The sequence below is a fragment of the Eptesicus fuscus genome, chromosome 12, assembly GCF_027574615.1.
Source record: "Eptesicus fuscus isolate TK198812 chromosome 12, DD_ASM_mEF_20220401, whole genome shotgun sequence".
Taxonomy (NCBI): Eukaryota; Metazoa; Chordata; class Mammalia; order Chiroptera; family Vespertilionidae; genus Eptesicus; species Eptesicus fuscus.
In genome coordinates, this window is record NC_072484.1 from 37,757,708 (window position 1) to 37,770,915 (window position 13,208).

At 48.3% G+C, this 13,208-nt stretch overlaps 1 protein-coding gene across 1 annotated transcript in view; it reads left to right on the forward strand.

Moving 5' to 3' along the window:
* Window positions 1–5,573, forward strand: part of RPRD1B (regulation of nuclear pre-mRNA domain containing 1B) — an 83,165-nt gene extending 77,592 nt beyond the window's left edge. Inside the window, exon 8 of the transcript XR_008557647.1 lies at window positions 5,359–5,573. The gene's annotated coding sequence lies outside the window, so the exon portion shown is untranslated. The remainder of the gene's footprint in view (window positions 1–5,358) is intronic.
* Window positions 5,574–13,208: the final 7,635 nt, after the last annotated feature.

The following is a 13,208-nucleotide window of genomic DNA, read 5'->3' on the forward strand; positions in this document are numbered from 1 at the left end:
ATGTTAAGAACAGCTTCTCGCCCCCAAGTGCAAAACTTGCCCTCCGCGGCTTCATCCAATAACTCAGTAGGTTGTTGTAAGGAAACATATTTTTAATATATTTATTTTGTATCTAATACAAACACTAAATCTTCTTGTTAATTTAGATAACATAGTGGTCGACTATTTTGAGGTTTCTCTATACATAATTATATCAACTTTGTTGACATAAGGAACTTATAGATAATTTTTATGAGTTTATTTGAGCCAAAACTGACAATTGCCAGGAAGCCAGATCTCAAATGCTCGGGAGAGGGACAGTAAGTTTGTTGCATTTTAGAGAGAAAGGAAGGGAGAAGAAAGAAACATCATGTGAGAACACAATGTTGATCAGCTGCCTCATGCACAGCCCTCACCAGGGATCGAGCCTAAAACCCGGTCATGGGCCCAGACCTTTCGGTGTGACGCCCAACCAACTGAGCCACACCGGCCAGGGCTTCACAGCTTCTTTTATGCACTTGGGAGTGAAGGAGGGAATGGAAGGAAGATTACGTGAAGGTGGGAGAAAACCAGGCAGGGATTGGATTATGGGACGGTAAGCAAAATTATGTGCTTCCTTGAGGGTGGCTGCTTGCCAGGGGTCTGTAAAGAGAATTACTCTGGCCTTTTAAAGGTGTGTTAACCTCCATGTACAAGAGCGATGGACGGGGCTTGCTGAAAGCGAAGATAAACCTTTTACTAAAGACGTTTTGGGCCTGGGGCAAGACTGCTCACCAGACCTGCCTGCTTGGGAATTTATGATCAGATCACCCTGTGAGGTTACTTTCTGTAGAACCCCCTTTTGTCCACACTTTCGAAAGATGACTTTTATTTCTTCTCCGAATCTTACCCCTTTTATTTCTTTTTCTCACCTTACCGCACTGGTGAGACCTCCAATAAAACGTTGAAAAAAATGGGTGCTGTGGACATCCTTGACTTATTTCTGGTCTCAAAAAGAGAAGCTTGCAATATTTCACCATTAACTGTTAGCTGCAGACATAATCTTTATCAGATTACAGAAATTGTCTTCTATTAATAATTTCCCACATTATTTTTAAATTTTAAAATCATGAATAAGTATCAATATTTTATCAAATGGTCTTTTGCATGTTGTTTTTTGCCCTTGAATCAGTTTATGTGCTGAATTACATGAATGGAGCCTCAGCAATCTTGAGAAAGAAGAATGAAGTTGAAGGGATCACAATACTGGATATCAAAGCCATTGTAATCAAAGCAGCCGGGTACTGGCACAAGAACAGGCATATAGATCAATGGAACAGAACAGAGACCCCAGAAATTGACCCAAGCCACTATGCTCAATTAATATTTGATGAAGGAGGTAAGAGCACACAATGGAGTAAAGACAGTCTCTTCAATAAGTGGTGTTGGGGAAATTGGACAGATACATGAAACTAGACCACCAACTTACACCATACACAAGGATAAACTCAAAATCGATAAAAGACTTAAGTGTAAGTCGCGAAACCATAAAAATCCTAGAATATACAAGTAGTAAAACCTCAGACATCTCTCATAGCAGTATTTTTGCCAATATGTCTCCTAGGCAAGGGAAACAAAGGAAAAAATAAACAAACGGGACTACATGAAACTAAAAGCTTCTACACTGCAAAAGAAACCACTAACGAAATAAAAAGAGAACGCAGTGCATGAGAGAACGTATTTGCCAATGATACCTCTGATAAGGGGTTAATTTCCAAAACAGTATATAAAGAACTTATACAACTCAACACCAAAAAGACAAACAACCCAACTAAAGAATGAGCAAAGGACCTGAATAGACACTTCTCCAAAGAGGACATACATAGGGCCAATAGATATATGAAAAAATGCTCAACATCACTAATCATCAGAGAGATGCAAGTTAAAACTACAAAGAGGTATCACCTCACACCTGCCAGAATGACTACCATCAATAAATCAACAAACAACAAGTGCTGGTGAGGATGTGGAGAAAAGGGAACCCCAGTGCACTGTTGGTGAGAATGCAGACTGGTGCAGCCACTGTGGAAAACAGTAGGGAGTTTTCCCAAAAAATTAAAAATAGAACTGCCTTTTGACCCAGTGATCCCATTTCTGGGAATGTATCCTAAGAATCCCAAAACATCAATCAGAAAGAATATATGCACCCCTATGTTTATAACCATGATCTGGAAACAGCCCTAAAGCCCATCAGTAGATGAGTGGATAAAAAAGCTGTGGTACATTTACACAACGGAATACTATGCAGCTGTACAAAGGAAGGAAATCTTACCTTTTGTGACAGCATGGATGGACCTGGAGATTATTAAGCTAAGTGAAATAAGCCAGTCAGGCAAAGACAAATACCATTTGATCTCACTTATATGTGGAATCTAATGAACAAAATAAATGGATGAACGAAACAAGAAGAGGAATGGATACATGGGACAGGCTGACAAATACCAGAAGGGAGGTGGGTGGAGTGGATGGAATGGAAGAAGATGAAGGGAACAGCCAAAGAACATAGATGCATAGTCTATGGACACAGATAACAATGTGAGGAGGGCCAGAGGGAGGGGGGCCCGGGGTGGGGTTTGGGTGGAGGTGGGCAAAGGAGGGAAAAGGGGTGGGGGGATGTAATAATGTCAGCCATAAATATAAAATATAATTTAAAAAAATCAACCTTGGGTTCCTGTGATTAGCCCATTTTGGTTGTGGTACTTTTTTATAGATTGATGGATTTTTGTGGTTAACACTTTATTAAAGGACTAGAGGCCCGATGCACGAAAATTCGTGCAAGAGTAGACCTTCCTTCCCCCAGCTGCTGGCACCTGCTTCCCTCCGGGACTGGGGTTTGCTCTGGCCTTCGCTGGCAGGCTCCCAGAACCCGAGCTGCTTCCCTCTGGCCGCCGCCGCCGGCAAGCGCCAGGGACCCAGGCTGCTTCGCTCTGGCCCTGGCTTCTTCTGGAAGGATGTCCAGAATGATGCCCAGAAGGACGTTTGGTCTAATTAGCATATTACCCTTTTATTATTATAGGATATTTCATTCAAGTTTCTGAGCAAAAGTGGCCTGTAACTTTTTTCTTTTCTTTCCCCCCCATATCTTTGTCCTATGTTGGTGTGCAGGCCATGTTAGCCTTATAAAATGAATTGGGGCTTGCTCCCTCTTTCTCTATTCTTCGGAAGAGATCATGGAAGACTGAAATTGTGTCATCTTTGGATGTTGGAACTTGCCAGTGAAGCGATCAGAGTTGAAGTTTTCTTTTTGGAAAGTTTTCTTTTTTCAGAGTCCTTCACTGATAGAGGATTTATTAGTTTTTCTGTTTTGTCTTGAGTCAAAATTAATATTTTATGCCTTTATAGGATGTTTATTTCATTTACATTTTCAAATGTATTGACTCAAAGTTGTTCAAAACATCTTCTTTTTTCTGTAATGTTGGTAGCATCTATAGTGACATCCCACTTTTTTATTCCTAATATTGTGTGTGTGTGTGTGTGTGTGTGTGCCATTTCTGTATGTGTGTGTGCCATTTCTGTTTTTCTGTATGTGTGTGTGCCATTTCTGTTTTTCTCTAGGGAAATTTCTGTTTTTCTCTAGGGAAATTTTATTCAGGAGGTTGTCAATTTTGCTGTCTTTTCAAAGATCCAACCTTTGGCTTTGTTGGATTAGCTCTGTTTTAATTTTTGCTTTCTTATTTTATTTATTTGTGTTCTTGCCTTTATTACTTACTTTTTCTTTTGTTATATTTATTTTGATATTCTTTTTCCAACTTATTGAGGTAAAGGTTTATTTTATCATTTTTCAGCTCTTCTCTGATACATGCATTTATAACTATAAAATTTCCTTCTATGTACTGATTTACCTACACCTACAAATTTTGATGCGAATTTTCTTTGTTATTAATTGATTCAAATATTTTCTGGCTTCCTTTAATGAGTTCTTCTTTAACCCATGGGTTATTTAGAAGTGTATTTTTAAATTCCTTAGCATATGGAAAATTTTGAATTATCTCATTATTGACTTATACTTTAGTTACAAGGAATAGCTGCTTAGATAACATGCTCCATGTGATTTGGATTCTTTAAAATTTCATAAGACCGGCTTTACAGCCAGGTTATAGTCAAATTTTGCAAATTGTCATATGTGCTTGAAAATAAGATATTGGATGCAGAGTTATCTATATATGTCCATTAGGTCAAGCTTATTCATTGTTTTGTTGAAATCCAGTGAATGGAGACTGCAAATGCTCACTCCTACCTGATTCTCTCTATTTTCTAGAGACATCGGCAAACTACGCTTCTCAGTACCCTTGGAGATAGGAGAGACCATGTGACCAGTTCTAGCTTAAGAGATGTAAATGGGCCCTGGCTGAATGGCTTAGTTGGTTAGAGCATCATCCTGATATGCCAAGGTTGTGGGTTCATTTCCCAGTTGGGGCACATACAAGAATCAACCAATGTATGCAATCTCTCTCCTTTCCTCTTTCTCTAAAATCAACAAAATATCCTATATAATAAAAGCCCAATATGTAAAGTGTCCGCCACTCCAACACACAAGATGGCTGCCCCCATGTGGACACAAGATGGCTAGCAGGGGAGGGCAGTTGTGGGGGACCAGGCTTGCAGGGGAAGGCAGTTGGGAGGGACCAGGCCTGCAAGGGAGGGCAGTTGGGGGCAATCATGCCTGCAGGGGAGGGCAGTTAGGAGTGACCGGGCCGGCAGAGGAGGCCAGTTGGGAGGGACCAGACCTGCAGGGGAGGGCAGTTTCGGGGGACAAGGTCTGCAGGGGAGGGTAGTTGGGAGGGACAAGGCCTGCAAAGGAGGGCAGTCTGGGGGGACAAGGCCTGCAGGGGAGGGCAGTTGGGGGGGACCAGGCCCTCAGGGGAGGGCAGTTAGGGGTGACCAGGCAGGCAAGGGAGGGAAGTTAGGGGTGAGTGGGCCAGCAGGGGAGGACAGTTAGGGATGACCAGGCCTACAAGGGAGGGAAGTTAGGGATGACCGGGCTGGCAGGGGAGGGCAGTTAGGGGCAATCGGGCTGGCAGGGGAGCAGTTAGGCATCAATCAAGCTGGCAGGGGAGTGGTCAGGGGGTGATCAGGCTGGCAGGCAGAAGTGATTAGGGGCAATCAGGCAGGCAGGCAGGAGAGTGGATGGAAGCCAGCAGTCCTGGATTGTGAGAGGGATGTCCCAGATTGGAGAGGGTGCAGGCTGGGCTGAGGGACACCCCCCACCCTGTGCACAAATTTTGTGCACTGGGCCTCTAGTATACATATAAAAAAAGAGATGTGAATGGAAGTGAGACATGTAACTTCGGGGCCAAGGCATTTAAAGCCCGTGCTACCTTCCCACTTTCTCTTCTTGAGAAGCATCTGCGGAAACCACAGGATAAATTGGCAGAAACATGTGATGGGAACGCCTGGATCCCTGGGTCACTGCATGGAGGAGAATAGCCCTGGCAATTGCTGATCCCACTGGACTCTGTGTGAAATATGAACCTCTGCGGTATTAAGCCACCAAGACTTTGGATCTTTTTGTTACTGCAGTATAACTTACCCAGTAAATACACCTTCTATATCCATACTGACTTTTTGTCTTCATGTTCTGTCAAATACTGAGAGAGACGTATTGAACCTTCCATAATGATTTGGATTTGTGTATCTCTCCTTAGAGCTCTATCAATTTTTTGTTTTTCACATTTTGAACCCATGTCATCAGGTTACAGAAAATTAAAACAGTTATATGTTCTGGTAAATTAAAACATTTACTCCATACAGTGCTCTTCTTATCTCTAGCAATATTTTTAATGGTGTTCTTTGAAATACAAAAGTTTTAAATGTTTACGAAGTCTACTTTATCAGTCTTCTCTTTTGTCATTTGTGCTTTGGGTGTTGTATCAAGTGCTGTATTTTTTTTTTTTTTCACCTGGGTGGGTTCAGTTTGTGGAAACTCTCCAGGTTGTTATAATCTGTACACTTTTATGCATATGTATGTAAGACTTTGAAGTTTTTTTATTTTTTTATTCATTTTTAATTTTTGTTTTTTACAGAGAGGAAGGGAGAGTTAGAAACATCGATGAGAGAGAAACATCGATCAGCTGCCTTCTGCACACTCCCACTGGGGCTGTGCCCGCAACCAAGGTACATGCCCTTGACCGGAATCGAACCTGGGACCCTTTAGTCCGCAGGCCGACGCTCTATCCACTGAGCTAAACGGGTTAGGGCCTTCAAAGTTTTTTTAAGGGGCTGATAAGAATTGCAACTTTTCCCACTGGGTCGTTGTGAGGACTGAATGGGTGGCAGAATGGATGCACAGTGCTCAGCACAGCATCCGGCACCACTTATAGCTAAAGCATGTCTGCTGCTGTTGTTATTATTGTTCACCTCTAGCTCTGCCTCTCACTGGGTGGGTAGTCTTGGCCCCGAGTCACTTCACCGGGTCAGGTCTCACTCTCCTCATTTGTACAATGGGCCAGTACACCCACTTCACTAAGGCTACCGGGCTCTCAGTGACACAAGATACAACAGCGTCAAGCTTCAAGTCCGCTCCAAAGGCCTGTGTCAATAAAACAGGAAAGGAGACAAAGAAAGACCAGGTTCATGACCGAGAGAGACAAAACGCCAGGGCTGTAAAGATCTGGGTGGCTGCCGGCTCTGGCTGTGAGCCCCTTAGCGTTTCCCTGGGCAGGCTGGCCAGCCCCGAGAAGGAATGAAGGGGGAGTTGGCCCAGGGAGCGCTGGCTTCCAGGTGGAGCCGGGCCTGGTGGTGCCAGGGTGACCGACTGGTTGTGGAATCGTCAGAGACCACACCTCCCTCTGCCCTCTCGTCCTGCACACAAATCGCCCCTCTCTTATTCTACTTCCCCACTGTTGCCCAAACAACCCTCTCCACCCACCCCTACCTCCTCTATGCCTGCCTTGCCTTTGAGATCCCACCCAGGAAGCCTCCTCTGCCCTTCCGTTCACTGGGGCTCTCCATAGCCACTCCCAAGCCCCCCTTTAACCCCAGTACTCCCTCATATCGCCTCTCACTCACTTCCCTCCAGCGGAAACCACTTCACAAGAATAAAACCCAAATCCCGCTCTGATCCCAAGGACAGGTCGGAGAGCATGTGAGATCTTGCTCCTCGGCGTGTGTCATCAGTTCGGCTCTTATAAAAGTCTTGAAAGGGTGGGGGCGGGGAAGGTCAAGGTTTTCAGGGGCTTGAAGCTTATACCACCGGGGAAATTCGTATTAAGGTATAACATGCATATAGAAAAGGCACACACCGTAAGCGTACACCTCGATGAATTCCCCCAAACCGAACACGCCCGTGCGAACCAGCACCCCAGCTCAAGGATCAGACCATTACCAGCCCCAGATGCTTCCCTTCCAGTTGCTGCCCAACCCCTGACGGTACGGTAAGCACTGACTGACTTCTCCCATCCTAGAGGAGTTTTGCCTGGCGTTGAACTTCGTAGGAACAAAGCCAGTCCGTGTGCACCCCTGTGTGGCATCTTGTGTGGAACGTGTTTGTGGGATTCCAGCAATCGTGCACGTAGCTGCAGTTTGGCCTTTCTCCTTCTTAGACTGTTACGTTGAATGACTGGACCGCAGTGTATATACCACCCTGCCAGCGTTGGATGTTCAGGTTGTTTTCAACCCTGGGACAGTGTAAGAAAAAGCTGCTATGAACATTCTTGCACATGTTTTCGGAGGACACCCAGACTTGGCATTTCTTTTTTCTTTTCTTTTTAAAAAAAAATATATATTTTATTGATTTTTTTACAAAGAGGAAGGGAGAGGGATAGAGAGTTAGAAACATCGATCAGCTGCCTCCTGCACACCCCCTACTGGGGATGTGCCTGCAACCAAGGTACATGCCCTTGACCGGAATCCAACTGGGACCCTTCAGTACGCAGGCCGACGCTATCCACTGAGCCAAACCGGTCAGGGCCAGACTTGGCATTTCTATTGGGTAAACATCACGAGAGGAATTGCGGCCTCGTAGGGAGTGAGCGTTCGTCTGCTTGGGAAGATACTGTGGATAGCTTCCCAAGTGGTCCTTCAATCTCCTCTCCTCTCCCACTGCCCCTGACCGTTTCCTGGTTCCACGCCTTCACTGAGACTGTGTGTCGGGGGCTCTTTGTTTTATCTCCTCTGGTGCGAGGATGCTTGGCACCCTGGCTCATGATTGCCATTAAAACACCGTGGTTTTCATTTTAATTTGGGGGCACCATCTTTAAGAAAAAGAATAAAAATGATGAATATATAATTGGGTACAAAAGTGAATATTGCCGAAACCGGTTTGGCTCAGTGGATAGAGCATCGGTCTGCGGACTGGAGGGTCCCAGGTTCGATTCCGGTCAAGGGCATGTACCTTGGTTGCGGGCACATCCCCAGTAGTAGGTGTGCAGGAGGCAGCTGGTCGATGTCTCTCTCTCTTTGATGTTTCTAACTCTATCCCTCTCCCTTCCTCTCTGTGAAAAATCAATAAATAAAAAAAAAGGAATATTTATTAAGAACGTGAAAAGAAATCACAGCACATTGCTGGAGATTTTCAGGCTTCAGATTCCTTTCTTCTGAGATCCCCCAGAAGTGCTTACATGGAAATGCTCCCTGAGAGTGCCCTGGCTCGGGTCCTGCCTGGAGCTGCAGCAGCTGCCTCCGACCCTCCTGTGTGGCCGGCCGTGCAAGTGAGGGTCCCGGAGCTCCGCGCCATCGGCTTCCCGGGAAATGGCCTCCGCCTGGCCCTCAGCACCTCCGCCCCCCGCCCACCCCACTTTCCTGGGAAATGGCCTCTGCCTGGCCCTCAGCACCTCCGCCCCCCGCCCACCCCACTTTCCTGGCCTGACTCGTCTTCCTTAAGGGATCAGCTTTCTCATTAGCTTCTCAAAGAGGCCTCCTCTGACTTCCTTGTCAAAGACCCTCTAATTTCATAAACCCACGTCAGGTGACAGAGGACAACAGAGCAGGAGGTTAGGAGCAAATGCCGTGGAGCCAGCCTGCCTGGTTGGTGTCCTGGCTCCACTATTTTCTAGCTGTGTGACCTTGGATATGTCGTGTCACCTCTCTGGGCCTCAGCTTCCTCCCTGTGGAGCGGAGGAGGCAATGCCAGCTCCTCCGCACAGTATGTTGTGAGGGCCCAGCAAGTTCGTGCAGGTGATGCCTTGAGAGGATGCTTGGCACCCTATTCATGACTGCTGTGCTGGTCCCATTATCCTGAGCCCTGGTCTCTCCTGGCACATCTCACCTCACACTGGCGATCTGCTTTAATGCTATTACCGCCCCCCAAAAAGAACAACAACAACAACAACACAAAACAAAACAAAAAAACAACAACCCATATCCTATAGCCATTACCCACTCCCAGTCCCTCAATCCCTCCAGCCCCAGGCAATCACCAATCTACTTTCTTCTCTATATACTAGAGGCCCAGTGCACGAAATCCATGCACCGGTAGAGTCCCTAGGCCTGGCTGGTGATCAGGGCCTATCGGGGGCCTTCCAGCTGCCGGCTGGGACCTTCCTTCATTCCACGCCGCCCCCTGGTGGTCAGTGCACATCATAGCAAGTGAGCAAACTCCAGGTCTCCCAGTCGAACTCCCGAGGGGACACTTTGCATATTAGCCTTTTATATATATAAATTTGCCTCTTTGGAACATTTCATATAAATGAAATTATGCAACATGGAGTCTTTTGTGATTGGCTTCTTTTACTGAGTATAATGTTTTCAAGGTTCATCCATGTTGTAGCGTGTACTGGGACTTCACTCATTGTTGTTGCTGAATATTTCCTTTTATGGGATATGTTACATTTTATTTATACATTCATCAGTTGAGGACTTTCTGGTGGTTTCCACTTTTTGGCTACTATGAAGAATGCTGCTATGAACATTCCTGTACAAATTTTTGTGTGGTCACATGGTTTCACTTCTGCTGGGTGTATACCTGGAGTGGAATTGCTGGGTCATGCGGTAACTGTTTGTGAGCCCAGCCTCTAGCTCTGGCTTTCTCAGACCCTGGGGTGCTGATGGGGAAAGACTTACCATTTCCATTGCCCAGGGTCTGGGGATCAAGTCCTCCCTTCCACTTTCCAGGCCTTGCTGTGAGATGCTGTGGTCGAGAGGGTCAACAGATTCTAATTCCTGCTCCACCATCGGCTCGCTGGGTGACCTCGAGTGAGCTGTCTGACATCTCTGCACCTCGGCTTCCCCACTGGGGAAATGGGATGACCATCTCTATGGCCTGTTCTGAAGATTGGCCGAGATGACAGAAACCCAGCTTTATGTTCATTCATTCAGCGTGTTCATTGCTGACTGACGTGCCTCACGCTGTTCACAGCAAATGAGACGCACAAGCCCTAGCCCTGCAGCCTCGTGGGACATCTTGGTTAAGCCTCACAGTATCCCTGGAGGTGCACCTACTAGTATCCCTCTCCCAGAAGAAGAATGGAGAGCACCCTGGAGCTGAGCCCCTCTCCTCCATCCCCCCTCTGAACTTAAGTTTAGAACCTTCGAGAACCAAATGTTTTGAAATTTTATGGACGTAGACCATACATCCAAAGAGAGGACCATTATATAACAGTACAGTTGGCACATTTTCACAGGCTGAGTGTGCCTGTTTACCCAGCACCCAGATGAGGAAAATCAAACCATTCCATTCCTGCCTCCCCGCCGCCAGGGAAAACACAGCCCCGACTTCTCACACACAGATGAGTTCCGCCTGCTCACGAGCTGCATGTGAGCGCAGCTCTGTCGATAATGGCCTTTTGTGTCTGCTGCCTCTGCTTCACTTGAGGTCTGTGAGGGGCCCGGTGCTGCGTGTCATTACAGATCCTGGGTTCTCAAGGCTGATGCGTTGTTGTTGTTAATCCTCACCCCAGGATATTTTTCCATTGACTTTTAGAGAGAGTGGGAAGGAGGGGGAGAGACAGAGAAACATCGATGCGAGAGAGACACATCAATTGGTTGCCTACAGCTCGTGCGCCCCGACCAGGGCTGGGGATCGAGCCTGCAACTGAGGTACGTGCCCTTGACCGGAATCGAACCCGGGACCCTGCGGTCTGCGGGTGGACACTCTATCCACTGAGCCAAGGCTAGGGCTGATGCATCATCTTTTTTTTTTCCCAACTCTTCTGCTTTTAAGGGGTCCCTTTGGACTTCGGCTCTTGAAACAGAACACAGGGCTTCCCGGTTCCCCAGTTGTGTGTCTCTGCGTCTCTGCCTGGGCCCGTGGGGCAGGGAAGCAGGGAGGCCAGGAGGGCGCGCTGACCCAGGCCTGGCCTCCCGGCACACGTGCTCTGGCCTGGCCCTCTACCCTCAGCTGCTCCTTCTTAGAGTCTATCCGCATTCTGTTATTCTGGACGTGGCTTGAGGCCAAGGGGTGAGCTGGCAGGCATCCTAGGCAAACAAGAGCAGCTGGAGAGGAGAGGAACTCTGGGGGTGGGAAGATGGCCCCAATCAGACACTCCACGATGGCCGCCAGGGCTGTGCGGAGGCCTCTGCCCCACGTGTTCTGGAACAATTTGGGAAGGAGAATTCAGTGGAAATCGGGCCTCCTCTGGGCTCGGCTGTGTCCTGGGGACGGGAAGCAGCCTGGGTTCAAGTCCAGCTCTGCAATGAGAGCTATAAACTAGTGCGGGGGAGGGGGGGTGCGGAGGAGACTACACGACTCGGCTGTTTGAGGAGTAAACGACTCAGTGCACATGAACGTTCCTGACCTGGAGGAAAGGTGGGTGTTAGGGTTGCAATGGGCCAGGGGCAGCTCTGTTTTCCGTGCACCACTTTCCTGAACCTGCACGTTGGCCATGAAAGTAGACACCATCTCGTCCTCACTCAGCAGAGGAGGCCCAAGAGGCACAGAGAGGTTGAGAACCTGCCTGAAGCCACACTGCGGATCCGTGGCAGAATGGAGACAGCTGCCAGTGTGAACTATACACCACATTGCATAAGCGTGGCAGAGCCAGGCTTTGATCCTGCGACTGTTTGACTCCAGAGCCCAGGCCCCTGGTGCCAGGGCTGTGAGCCGAGCTTGGAGGGGGCCCAGCAGCACGGAGCTGCCCTGTGGCAGCGCACGTACGGGCTGTACCGTAGGGCCCAGACTCGGCCCTCACATCCGGCTTGGCGAGCAGGGTCTCAGGTTCATTTCCTCTGTCTGTAAAGTGGGCCTGTGTGACCAGCAAGGCCTTTCTCCTTGCTGGGTTCCTGGCTAGTGGGCTCCCCCGGGCTGGAGCAGGCTTAGGGGCTGCTCAGGAGAGACCTCTGCATCTGTCCAGCACTGGCAGACCTGCCCTGTGCGGGGTGGGCAGTCAGGGCCGGGAGCCAGAGTTGGCAGTCCAGAGTCCACTTGGTGGCCCCCTTTCAGGGGTGTGTGCCCACCCTGCCCTCAGGGTGCTCCAGAACATAGGGCGCGCACACACAGCTGTTCCTAACAGGCTGCGGAGTGTCGCAATGGGCTTTTACAACGTGCTGAGGGGAGCCAGAGGTTGAAGCACTGGCTGCAGTCCAGGAAGGCTTCACAGAGGAGGGTTTTGAAGGCTGAGTAAGAGTTCCAAGGTGGAGATCATGGGAAGGGTGCACTTCTCAGAGGAAGCAGCTACTCAACTCCATCCCCTCCTCCATCCCCAGTTGCCTGGCCATCTCTGTTTTCAGGGGGCTGGAGCCTGGAAATAATATTTTCCAGAGTCCCTGGCCAACCAGTTTCCGAGGAGGTTCTGCCAGTGGGGAGAAGGCAGGAGGACTGGGCAGGCTTTGTAGGTCCAGCGGTTCTGTCGGTACCAGGGCTGCAGGGACAACCCCTCCGGCAGCGAGGTGGTGCGGACTGACGGGCTCCGGGGCTCCTGGCTGGCCGTCCGGTGGCGCAGCTCCTTCCCGATTGCTGGGTGACACTCCTCTCTTTGCTCTCCCACCTTTCGGAGGCCTCTGCCACCAGTTTCCCAATGAACTCGCTCTCTGCCTGAAGTGGCTAGTGGTTTCCGTCTCCAGGAAGTTAGTAATTGGTAAAATGTTCAGCAGTGCAGGCCTGAACCAGGGTGCAGGGTTCAAGGAACAGAAGGATCCAGCACCTAGATAATGTGACCCGTTTATTTTGATTTATCGTTAGGAGCAGGTCATGTCTTCCAACATGGGTTCCCTGAGGACCAGAGACTGTCTTCTATCATCTATCCAATCAACAAACACTAGTGGGGAGGGGGTGAGGTGAATGACCAAGTCCCCACACTCCTGGAATCACCGTCTGG